A 12,764-nucleotide genomic window follows, 5' to 3' on the forward strand; every position below is an offset into this window, starting at 1 on the left:
GGGAAAACCTCGGAGAAAACACAACCAGGTATTCAGCCCAAGTGGGAGTAGAACCTACGCCCAATGCAACTCCGGATCAACAGGCAAACACGCCTACTGCCTGAGTCACGCTGGAGTAAAAATAATAGTTTCAGGAAAATTCACAAACTAAACTGAAAATTGTAATAGATCCAAAAGATCTAGAACTACCAATTTGCGAAATAAATTCTAACAATATTATGACAACATAGTAACAATATTTCGAAAATAGTGAGGTAAAATAACTCGCTAATAAAACGGGATTTTTTAAATAAAATAACAGTATTTTGTAAAGCCTTATAAAATGGTATTCACTTAACCTTGTCAGATTCATGTGAAGTAGGTATGGATATAAGAAGCAACACATTTAAAATAATTACAGTGTCTGCGAGAAGTTCCAGTACAACTATTTATTTTTTCTGCAAAACAAATCTGTACATGAAAATTGTGTCTAAGTATGTTACTCATATGACATTGGCGGACAAATTTCGAGGTGTGATCATATTGGAAGACATCTGGCGGACCTGAGAGAAACCATAACACACGAAAATTTCCAGCCATTCCACGAGTGCAAAATGACGAGATGAATGCTAGAGTTTTTAGTGTGGAGAAGAGACTCGCGGCTTCTGTGTAGTTTCACAAGTAGTCATATAGTGGAAAAGTCATGAGTAGCATCGTCCAGGATTTCAGAGGTGATACTGGTAAGGCGCCACGGAGCAGAGATAATTTGTTGAAGTGGGAGGAAATGAAATCATTTCACCCTTTGACTGTCAATGAATTCACAGGCAGAGATTTGGACAGGAGGATGACATATGACTGCATATCGCTACTCATGTTTTTTTTTTTTTTTTTTTTTTTTTGTATGTGAATGCTCACACGAAGTCTTAAGTCTGTCCTCCACACTAAAAACTCTCATATTAACCTCGTCGTTTTGCACTCTTGGAAGGGCTGGGAATTTCTTTGTGTTATGGTTCGCAAATGTCGCCCACTATGATCACATCTCGCAATTCGTTCGCCAATGTCGTAAGAGTAACAAGATTACAATTTTCATGAACAGATTTGTTTTTCAGGAAAAATAAACAGTAAACAGGTGTACTAGGTCTTTTCGCTATTTCTGTACAAGGTGCAAAAGTGAGTTCCATTGTTGTCGGAAGCACCACGACGATATGGTGCAATAAGAGCAAACACTTAGGAGTGTCAGAAAATTCAAAAGATATGTCAAGATTTAGTATGGAGTTGAAACAGAAGATATGTCTATTTTGTGAAGTGCAGAAACAGGACAATTATAAAAGTGTTTCAAGTTTCAAACCATTTATTCAAACGGTGTCTTGCACGTTCTGCTTCTTTATTCTAGCAGTAAGGGTAACTTAAAGTGACCTATATTCCTATAGCCACAGGAGACAAGCACATTTCCGTGACTGCTTCCTCCTTGACATGAATCCTAACAAGATACTCTTTCCAAGAAGTGATCAAAACTTGGCAAAATGCAAGATTGTGTTGTTTTTCTTCCATTGCCGCAGGTAATATAAATTGTATGCTTGAATGAGGGACGGGTCATACAAAATACATACAAGACTCCAATTTCAAGGTACGGTAATCATCTTAGTGGGAAAAATGTTCAGTATCGTATTACGTAAAAGATTGATAACTACAATTCGTTGCAAAGTACCGAATTTAAATAAACTACAGAATTATATATAACATGCACATACAATACTACTCCTAATTGTTGTCTTTTCAAAGAATAACACGATATCAGATTAATGTTAGCTTTCTTCTTCTTGCTCTGACTTATTGTAGGTCCATTTCATAGGAGATAATCCTTCCATCTTTTCTCAGGACGACCATGACTTCTCTTCCCTCCGGATAACATATCTTCTCTATTTTTACTCTTTTATTATCTGACATTCGAGATACATGATTGTGCCATTCTATTCTTCGTTTATGACCCAGTTAACCAATACTTGAATATAACAATAATAATAATCATTATCATCTTTGCATGTATGGTCCTAGTGGCCCGTTACGGTCTCTTGCCAACGCTTGAAAGGTCTGGCCAAGGATCTCTTGCCCACAGGATGGTAATTTAAAATTTGGCGTGGAATTCTAGAACGAGACATTCTGATGACATGTGATCTCCAGTTTTGTCTATATTTCTATAGGTATTCCGTAATCGGTTCAATCTGCAGTTTTTTCATAATGTCAAAATTTTTAATGTGATCCATTCTCGTGTATCCCGCTGTACGACGCATAAACCTCATTTCTGCCGCCGTTAATCTTTGTGAATGAATATTACGAATCGTCCAAGCCTCACTACCAAAACAGAGTATAGGTCTGGCCAATGTTTTATAAATTCTGGTGCGCGTGTGGTTGGTTTGAGTATCTGATTAATTATCCCCATTGCTCTGTTGAACTTAATAATTTTCTCATTCAAACCCTTTTCTTCTTTATATGAAATTTGGTAACTGAGATAACTAAAATTTTTGACTTGTTCGATGATCTTATTATTGATGCATATTTTGCTACGGACTGGTTCCTTTCCTAAAAAAAAAGCCATCACTTTAGATTTGTCAGTTGAAATTTCCATATTGAAACTCAATAATAATAATAATAATAATAATAATAATAATAATAATAATAATAATAATGGTTTATTTAACCTGTCAGAGTTAAGGCCATACGGCCTTCTCTAACACTCAACCAGGAGTAAAACTGCGTTTACAAAAACACTACAAATTTACAAAGTAAAGTACACTACATACAAAACTGAAGAAAATAATCATAATATAATTTAAACAACAAGTCAGTAGAAATCAGACATATTATATAACATATAGAAAGAAAGGAAAGTGCATAATAAAATGTGATAATAATAATAGTAATAATAATAATAATAATAATAATAATAATAATAATAAAATAGTGAAGTACATAGCATACAATAAACACAATATTTTAGGTATACACAGTAAGGAAAATTATGACTATATATAGCTCAAGTTATCACATTATAGATATACCATTATCGGGAAATATGAAAACAAAAAGATAAAATAAGTTAAATATCACTAGAATATAAAAAGAATGTGAATACGTATAAACATGCAATACAACACTTGTCATAATAGTAAGTTAGTCTGGCAACTCGTCATAAGATAATTTTCTAACCTGGATTTGAAAGATTTCAGTGTTCGGCAGCCCTTGACTTCAGGCGACAGAGAGTTCCAGTGACGAGAGGTAGCAACAGTGAAAGATGAGGAATACTGAGATGGCGTGTGGAGTGGAATTTCTAGCGTGTTATCGCGTTTTGATCGAGTATTAATATTATGATAGCGAGAGAGAACATGAAAACGAGCGAATAAATAAGAGGGTGATGAAGTGTGCATAATTCTATATAAGAGAGAACGCGAGTGCAGATTTCTCCTCTCATGTAACCTAAGCCATGATAACTTCTCGAAAGAAGGTGAGATATGATCTCAGTATCGATCATTACAAATGAAGCGGATGCACGCGTTATGAACACGCTGTAGTTTCTAAGAGGAATCAATCCTGAGATCACTGAACAAAAAGTCGCAATAATATTAATTTTTTTTTCTTACGATATTACTTCGTACTCTTATCATATCTAGTTTTCTTTAATATTTTTCTTAGAACAGCCAAAAAAAAATTGCTGTCCCTAATAACTGGCATGTTTTTACAATATCTGGCCGTGTTTCAGCTGAATAGGTTAATATTATTCATTATTCTTATTGCCGATTTACTTTTGGTTCTTCTCTAAGATATTTACTTCACCATATAACATCATTCAAGCATTCAAGCAGCTTTATCTGCTTGAATTTTTACTTATAAATGCAATATTCTGATACTGGCTATCTTTGCTCGTAGGTAAACAAAGCTCGTGAGCTTTTCGATTACTTTTTCTTGGACTTCGAGTTTACATCGAATTTGTTCATTAGTTACTACCATATGAAGGGTTCATAGTCATAGTGGGCCAAGCGCCATTTATTAAAAACGGAGGAAGCAAGAGTTAAAGTTAAGTGAATACCATAATTTAATGAAGACTGACGCATAATTTAGTTTCAATGTGTATACTTTACATTACTTGCTATATGTTTCCATTAAATTATAGTAATAACTTCATTTTAACCCTTGTTTTCTACGGTTTTAGTAAATGGCGCTTGACCCACTATGGCTCTGAATCCTTCATATATTCTGTTTCAGATGTTGATATTTTTGTTATATTTTTGCAAATGTTAGCACAAACTTATGTACGAGTAACAATCATTGTAAATGGTCGATCGTCAGTCAGAAATAAATACTGCATCGTGAGCACAACAAAGCATATGAGGTCAGTTTTGCTCATTCTATACCCTTTCATTGTTTTATCTGGTTTATAATTTCATTAATTATAACATTAAAAAGTAAAGGACTAAGAGATTCTCCCTGTCGAACACCTGAAGTTGATGAAATCGTTTCAGTAGTTTTATTTTCAAGTTTGATTTTTGTACATTTAGTAAAATACAGTTTATAGTATAACTCAGTTACATTTATCCACCATGTATAATGTGTTTTCTAAAAATTCTAGTAAGCTTCTAGTTCTAGATGATCAAAGACATTTTTAAGATCTAAAAAACAAACATTTGCAGTGAAAATAACGTCTTTATTAGGGGACGAATGTTTATGACCTAAAAATAGCTCGAATAAACCAATAAAGTGTCTTTGCATTTGTATAACAAAGTCCTGAAAGTTTTTTTTAATTACCTTAAAAGTTAATAAATTAAAGTCAGGGGTCCGTATATGGCTAAATAAATACAAACTGATGTATATATTTCTTAGAAGAAAACAAAATTGCCCTTGTATTTCTGTTTTTCTTGTATCGCAAAAATTAATACTAAATTATTACAAACTCGCGTATGATCACGGTTGAATACTGCAACACAGAATAAGATGATTTTTAAACAAGTAAAACTAACATTTTTATTCAAAGCAACGAATGTAATAAAAATTTATGTAACAGTTTTCATTTATTTTAGACGTAGTAATCATACCATGGATGAAGTTAAAAATGAGTAAAAAGTAATCCTTCTTTAGAACGATTTTAAATTGCTATGTGTCACTGTTTGCAATGGGATTAAAATACGTATAACGTCATTGATGGTTTCAAAAATTATTTTTCTCTTAATATAAATTGTATTAGATAAATGCATGTAAGTACATAATATTTTTGCCATATAATATGTAATAATATTAACGTTATATTACTTAAACTTTTATGATGAGCTATTTTCAATTGATGAGATAGAAGTCAATGTAATTTTGGTTACTAATTCTTATTTTGTTTGTTTCCCTCTCGCAGCTACCCTCTTTCTCATCTTCGACATCTTAAAGTTAATTTTTAACAACTTTCACATACTGAGTTTTTATGCGCTTGCGGGCCAAGAGCTGAACAATAGTAGTAGGGTACAGTGAACTTGCTGGAAAATAAAACGACATATTTAAAAATCAACAGGAATCTGAGAAAATCCTTTTGTTAAACATTTTATAAAAATAAGTGTTACAGAAAAAGATTGTTTATTTTCGTGCGTAAAGTCAGACTGATAAAACTGATTAAATTTCCAACTTTCTTACTATGTTAATATTTAGGATTTACCTTGATTAAAAAAAATCCTTCTTTAGAATGATTTTAAACTGCAGAGTGGAAATTTAGTCAGTGATATATGTGTTAAAAGTGTATATAGAAAAATGAAGAATGATAAAAAAAGTTTGGGTTCCCAATAAAAAATGAAGTTCACCTTAAGAAGACTTGATAACCTGCACTGAATCAAAAATAAATAACGGCATTATTTTATCCTTTCAAACGAAGAAACGTTTATTGAAAATTTTATTTTCGTAAACGCGTTCTTTTCGACATAAGCAGCTGGAAATTTTTTTTTGGAACTTCCCGTATTCCCTGCCCTCTACTGCATTGGTTTGCAAGTCAGTATGAAGAGGGCGAGTAGAAATAAAACAAGGAAAGAAGCGTATACATTTTTATTAATTACATACGGATTATTACTTATCGCTATTCTAACTTCTAAACTAATTTTTGTCACAAGATGTGTGATCTGGTGAACTCTAAAATTTTCATGCATATGAAGTCCTATATTATTGTTAGTGTCCCTGCAGGTGTTTCCTTTGAGAGTACTTTTTTCTCATCTAATTTACGAAACTGACTTGTTTATTTTGTCTTAATTAATGCCATATGACGAAGCCTTTATCAAGATCTGCCGCATTTTTAACATCCTTACATCGAAACTTCCTGTCGTCTGGGATTTTCTTAGTGCAGCTTTCACAGCACGTGGAATACTTTAAATTCTTTATAATTCAGAACTGTACCCAATATGTCTGTAGCGCCTTCGTTATGAAGACTTCTAAGTTCGTCCTCTGCAACTCGTTTGTCGTGAATAAGTATTTCAAGAAAAGTGTCTGCCATAATTTTTAAATAAGGTACACGCACCGAATAACGCCACCTTAACACTTCAATCACTTTTGCTCTGGAAATAAGTAATGTACAAACACAAAAATTATGAAATAGAAACTGTACTCTTATCTTTACAAAATAGCACAATGAAAAATGGATATATTATATACCGAACAAGAATTAGAACTCAAATAGGAAAACTTTGTAAACTGGCGTTATTAGGAACAGGTTGTCCAATTAACGCCACCTATTTTCTAGTAACCTATACACTTATAATTGTTAATGAATTATTTTTCCTAAGCAACACAAATTGAACTAAGCGACTAAATTTGACTATAATTATGTGTGTGTGTTCCGCCTTTGCTTATCATACAATTAAATGGAGAAACTAATAAATCATATTTTCATTAACGTTTTCGGTACTTATGTACCATCTTCAGATGTATGTATATAATACTAATTGTTAACCAAGCCTCTAAGTGCATGTGTCGTAAACTTAAATAATCAGTGTTTTTGTGCGTACTGTGCTATATCGATGAAGTGTTGCCATGATTGAATAAATAATTACCTAGCTCTTATATACTATTTGTTGGTACAACATACTATCAAAATTAAAATTAAAAATTAAAAATTAAATGTTTCAGTCAATGTTTAAAACACTATTTAAAAACACTATTTAAAACTGTTTAAAAACACATAGTTTGTGCATCACTTTAAATATATGAAGTTGGTGATCACTTGTTGTGCGGTGTTTGCCGATGTGAAGTTGAATGAGGCAGTTGTGGTCTTGTTTAATAGCGTTGAGCTAGACGTGGCATCGTTGACATGGCTATGTTTGCTGAAAGTGATGTTGTGGCACTTCTATAATAGTTAATGGCATTGCTGTAATTTGTACCCATAGATGTATTGTTAAAACAAATTGAAGGTTGTGAAGTCCATGGATTTAGTATCGCCTGGCGTGTCTGTAACAATGATTAAGTATTAATTTTTGAATTTGAAATTGAGAATATTTGAAATTGTTGATTTGGAAATTCCTTTAACTGGTGTTGGTTTTGGTTAACTGCTAGGGGTGATACCTGTTATGTAAGAAAAGTAACTTACAGTTTTACCGCGTGTTGGTCTGCTCGTGCTTGATGCTAGGCTGATACTAAAGCGGTGGGCTTGCTCACAGTATATTTAAGTTGTGTTGTCTGTTACCGGAAGTGGAGGGGGAATCGGTGAGAGCTGTGTGTGCGATTGTTTGGGCGGGAATAATTTGAATAAATTGAAAAGTGGATTATTTATGTTAGCTATTTGTTAATTTAGTAGGGGTTTTCCTAAGTTGTGTTCTTTTATGATATGAAATTGTTCAGCTGTTTCTATTGTGGGGTCATTTGTGATTTTTAGTATTTTCAGAGTGTCGTTAATATTTGCGAGTTCGTGGTTTTCATCTATGAGGTGTTGAGCGAATTTAGATCTGTTTCTATTATAAACGAAGTCAGAGGTGTGTTCACGAAATCTTATTTTGAAGTTACGCCGAGTCTGTCCTATATATGTTTTGGTGCAATTTTTGCAGTTTAGCTGGTATATACCGCTGTTTAGGAGGGGTTCATTATTGTTGGTGTTATTAGGAATTATGTTGTTTAGTTTGTTGTTGGTACGATGGGCTATGTTAATATTTTGTTTTTTAAAAAAGTTACTAAGTTTGTTTGAAATCTTGCCGTAATATGTTAGACTATGCCATTGTTTTTGTTTTGTGTTTTCTCGGGTTGTAATGTTGTGAATTCTTTTTTATGTAATTTTGTTTTTCTCTTTTGTATTAAGTTGTTAATTAGTTGGTTTTCGTATCCATTTTCAGAGGCTATTTGCTTTATATAATTAAGTTCTTTATTGTAATTATCTTTATTTAGCGGTGTTGTGAGTAATCTATCAATGAGGAAACGGAATTTGCTAATTTTATGTGTGGTTGGGTGTGTTGAATGTTTTTTATAGCATGTGTGGTTGTTGTTTTCTTCCTGTATATGTTAAATGTAATTGTTGGGGCTGCTATTGTTATATTTAAATCTAGAAAGTTAAGGCTGTTGTTATTGCTTTGTTCTAGTGTGAATTTTATGTTTTGGTGCCATTTGTTAAATTCATCTAGTATTTGATTGTATGATAAGCAAAGGCGGAACACACACACATAATTATAGTCAAATTGAGATAGCTTATCGGTATACCTTCAATATGAGAGACTAAATTTGAGTTTCTGTTAATAAAAGATACAAAATCACTCAATACTAATTAAAGATTCTTGAGCTGAAACTGAAACACCAGATGGATTAGGAAAATATGTTTTCCAGTGACTCCTTACTTAAAAAAAGAGACAATGTGACTCAGTAGAAAGTTATTAAACACAAAAGCATTTACCTTAGTTTAATATGAATGTTTTCCAATAAGTAAAACAAACAACTTAAGTTATGTAAAAAAAATAAGAGTTTGATAAGCAATTGAACCAATATCATCACTGCACATTCTGAATATTTGTAAGTTGAAAGCTTAGTGATTTTCCTGATGTTTTCACACTGATGCTGTACTGTCAGCCATAGTACTAACATAACCTAAAATTTTGTCTGTAGACCTTTAACGCCATATGGCGTTAAAGCGCTACTGAGTACTTGATAACATGACATGCCTGTTTCTCTAACATTTTCAAATTTTATAGATAGCAAATACTTTCTATACATAGAAGAATGTTTAAGGATAACGAAAATATATAGTTTAATATAGTTATTATTTGCTCAACACACAAAATAAAATATTGCCTCTTACCTTGATATAAGAACAGCCATTCACTATCAACATACAACAGGAAAATGATTGAATATAATGTCAATCGTAAATGTCAGCGGACAGCTAGTAACTCATTTCATTACTAGATTGCAAGCGAATGCTGGCTACAGTAGTGCACTACCGAAAACTTGTGCCGTTAACAAATTTTAATAGGGTGGCGTTAAAGGTATGCATGGCGTTATTTGGCTCAGGGACCTTAGTCCAACGAAATCTCTTCATAATCCTATAACCATATCTGTTTCCTCATTAAGGATTTAAAGTATTTAAATTTCCTTCAAATATGTTGTTTAATTAATCGTAATTGACTTCACTGAGTATGATATATAATAGTGGTTCCCACACTGGGGGTCGTGTAAAGAGCTGAGCGAGGTCGCGAGATGATTTATAAAATAGGGCTAAAACAAACAAACAAAAAAGAAAGAAACTTATTAACATACACTTATTGTGTGTTCAGACGCCTCAACAACATTTAATGTAAGAATAAAAAAGTTCAGTGGTTATACATCCAAGTAAAACATAATTTTATTAATTAATTATCACTTATTTATTTATTTATTTATTTATTTATTTATTTATTTATTTATTTAATGCGACAAATGTGCCGGTTTTCTTGAAAGCAGCTCTCAAATATGGATTCTGTATTCGACACACACACACACACACACACAATTGATTTCAGCCTTAATGCTCATTTCGTCATAATATTTGGAGGTTGCGAGTAATGGGAAGATTGACGTCAGAAAGAGAATAGCAGAGGCAAAAGAATCTGTTAATAGAAAAAGGAGCATCTTCTGCGAATCTCTGGAGAAAGATCTAAGGAAGAGACTATTGAAGTGCTTTGTGTGTAGTGTAGCAGTGCATGGGGCAGAAACATGGACATTATGACGAAGAAAAGAGAAACGACTAGAAGCATTTGAAATGTGGATATAGAGAAGGCTGGAGCGTGTGAAATGGGCAGACAGAATAAGAAACGAAGCTGTATTGGAAAGAGTGGTTGAAGAAGGAATGATACTAAAAAGAATTGGTTGGGCTACTGGTTGTGAAGAAACTGCCTTCTGAACGATGCACTGGGTGCCTCCTCTTTTAAAGCGTACCGTTGGGTCAATTATATATCCCTGATTTCTCTGTCTGTCGATGACAACTATGTCTACTCTCTTAGTGGAACCTTAATTTGAAATACAATGAATCTCTTCATGTACTTCAAACTTGTTGCACTCTCTGAAGCAGTTGGAAACTGAGCTTCTTACTCTATTAAGATATTACTGATTTATTCTCGTAAACATTGAGAGTCGTTAATACTGTACCACGACACATACCAGTACCGTACTCAATATTTTCATTATTTATGGCATATTCGTCATAACGGAATGTTTTAGTGGTTGAAAATATGTGACCATATTCTTTTACAATTTGTGTAACTTTAGAAATTGGTATTTGGAGACCCTTTTCTGGCTGTAGTCATGCCGGGTGATCCTAGCAGATAGAATTTTGTCAATTTATTTTAATTCCTGGATTAGTCGCATTCTTTCATACTTTACGATTATCGTCAAAATACATTTTAGAAAGCGTTGGTGACAATGGACACCTTTGTCTTACGCCTTGATTAATATTATGAGTAGAGCCCGGATGTGTAGGCATTTATTTTGGTCAAAAAAGGCAGGAATATAGGCACTAAAATAGTTTAAATAGGCAGTGAAATAAGCATTTATTATTCATGGAAACAGACAAAAAATAGACAAATACTTAATAAACTATCCCATACGGTACTCGCTTTCCTTGGTTACATGTCACAACATGATGCTTTTTTAAGTTGTCAACTGTCATAGTGAGCCGCCTGTCAGAGAGAACGTTTTTCATGATGGAAAAAGATCTTTCTACTTTTACTGAAGTAATTGGAGCAAACTTAAAACAACTTTTATTTCACAAGGACTGTCTCTACTTTCTTTCAGAGATCGGGACAAACCGACTGTATATTGTCTCAAAAAAAGGGGTGTGAGAAGGGATTAGAGACTTCCAATTACACGTAACTTGTGCGTGCAAGCGACAAATGTAACGGGACTTGGAGACTTGCTTTTAATGCTTCCCTCACCCCCTTTCTTTCGCTGGTAAAATCGAAGTAACCTGAGCACTGAGGGTTCGAACAACTTAAAGTGACGTGAAAGATGGAATCGGTAGGGGAGAAAAGTTTACGACCTCTTGGAGAATAAGATTCTCAGCAAATATTTGTGTGAGGTGAATATATATTTTTAATTTGTACAACCGTTCTTTTTTGTTTTTTTTATATAATTTGTGTGCGGTTTATTTTAAATACATTAAAAATATAGAAAATGTACAATAACGACGTAAAAAGGCTAAAAAAGCATTTAACCTTAAAATAGGCAACGGAAGCTAAAATAGGCAAAAAAAGGCAAAATAAAAATTGGGCCTATCGTCCCCAAATGTGTGAAAACGTGTTTAACTCTAATAGGTCTTTCATACATACTCAGTTTAAAAAAAGCATGTTGCCTAACATCCGGGCTCTAATTATGAGTTTTCTTTGGAAAGCTTTAAATTTTATGTATCTGTACCATATTCTGGGTGGCATAAGCAATCTATTTTCATAACTAGTCATTTGTGTATTTCATTTAAGCCAATTAAATTGCTGTTTGCAGGAGTTTGTATCTTACTCACCTCGTATATTTCATCTCTTACACCACTGTTGCGCGTATGCTTACCAATGAATCTTCTCGTACAGAAGGCAGTATTTAGGTCGCACTGTAGGATCTATCACAGCACTCAAGATGGGCGCGACTTGTAGGCATAGAAAGTTATCTTACTGTAATCGTGAAGTCAATGGAATGCGGTCGATTCTCAAAATTGGTGCTACAAATCAACAAATTGAAGAATCTTGTTACTTGTAATTCGTGGAGAAATTCTGACGTTCTTGAAAGCTAAATGTGTGCTGTGAGGCTTACTGAATCGATAAGCAACATGCAGTACTTTGTTTGAGTTGAATTACACTGACGTGGTTGCAAACTTGCCATGGAATCTGCAGTTCCTGAGTTCAATCTCAGCAGATAAAAAAACCTTAGCATTGTTTTCGTCAATAGTAAGATAATGGGAGCGATGACTTGTAGCAGAATTAGTCATTAGTCGCCATGTTTGCAGATGGATGCATCTTAGAAGCCCACGTCTAGATTGAGACGGTGGTACTCTTTGTAAGAAACTTTTAATGAGACCGCAGCAGTAAACGAAGTATAGAAATGAAATGTAATAGTGTGTCGAAAATCATAGAATATAAGGCACTTCAGTGGCGGTCATTGTAAATGTTTTAGATTTGCATTCTTTATTAGACTGAAATATAGATTTCAAATCTCGGCGATCCCATGTGAATATTTTAATGAATGAAAAGGTTGTGTAAATATTTTTCTTGGGGTACTCTCGTATCCTTGCCACCATATAATTCATTCATTCATTCATAGTGTTCTGCCCCAGG

The sequence above is a fragment of the Periplaneta americana genome, chromosome 1 (genome assembly GCF_040183065.1).
Source record: "Periplaneta americana isolate PAMFEO1 chromosome 1, P.americana_PAMFEO1_priV1, whole genome shotgun sequence".
NCBI classification, from domain to species: domain Eukaryota; kingdom Metazoa; phylum Arthropoda; class Insecta; order Blattodea; family Blattidae; genus Periplaneta; species Periplaneta americana.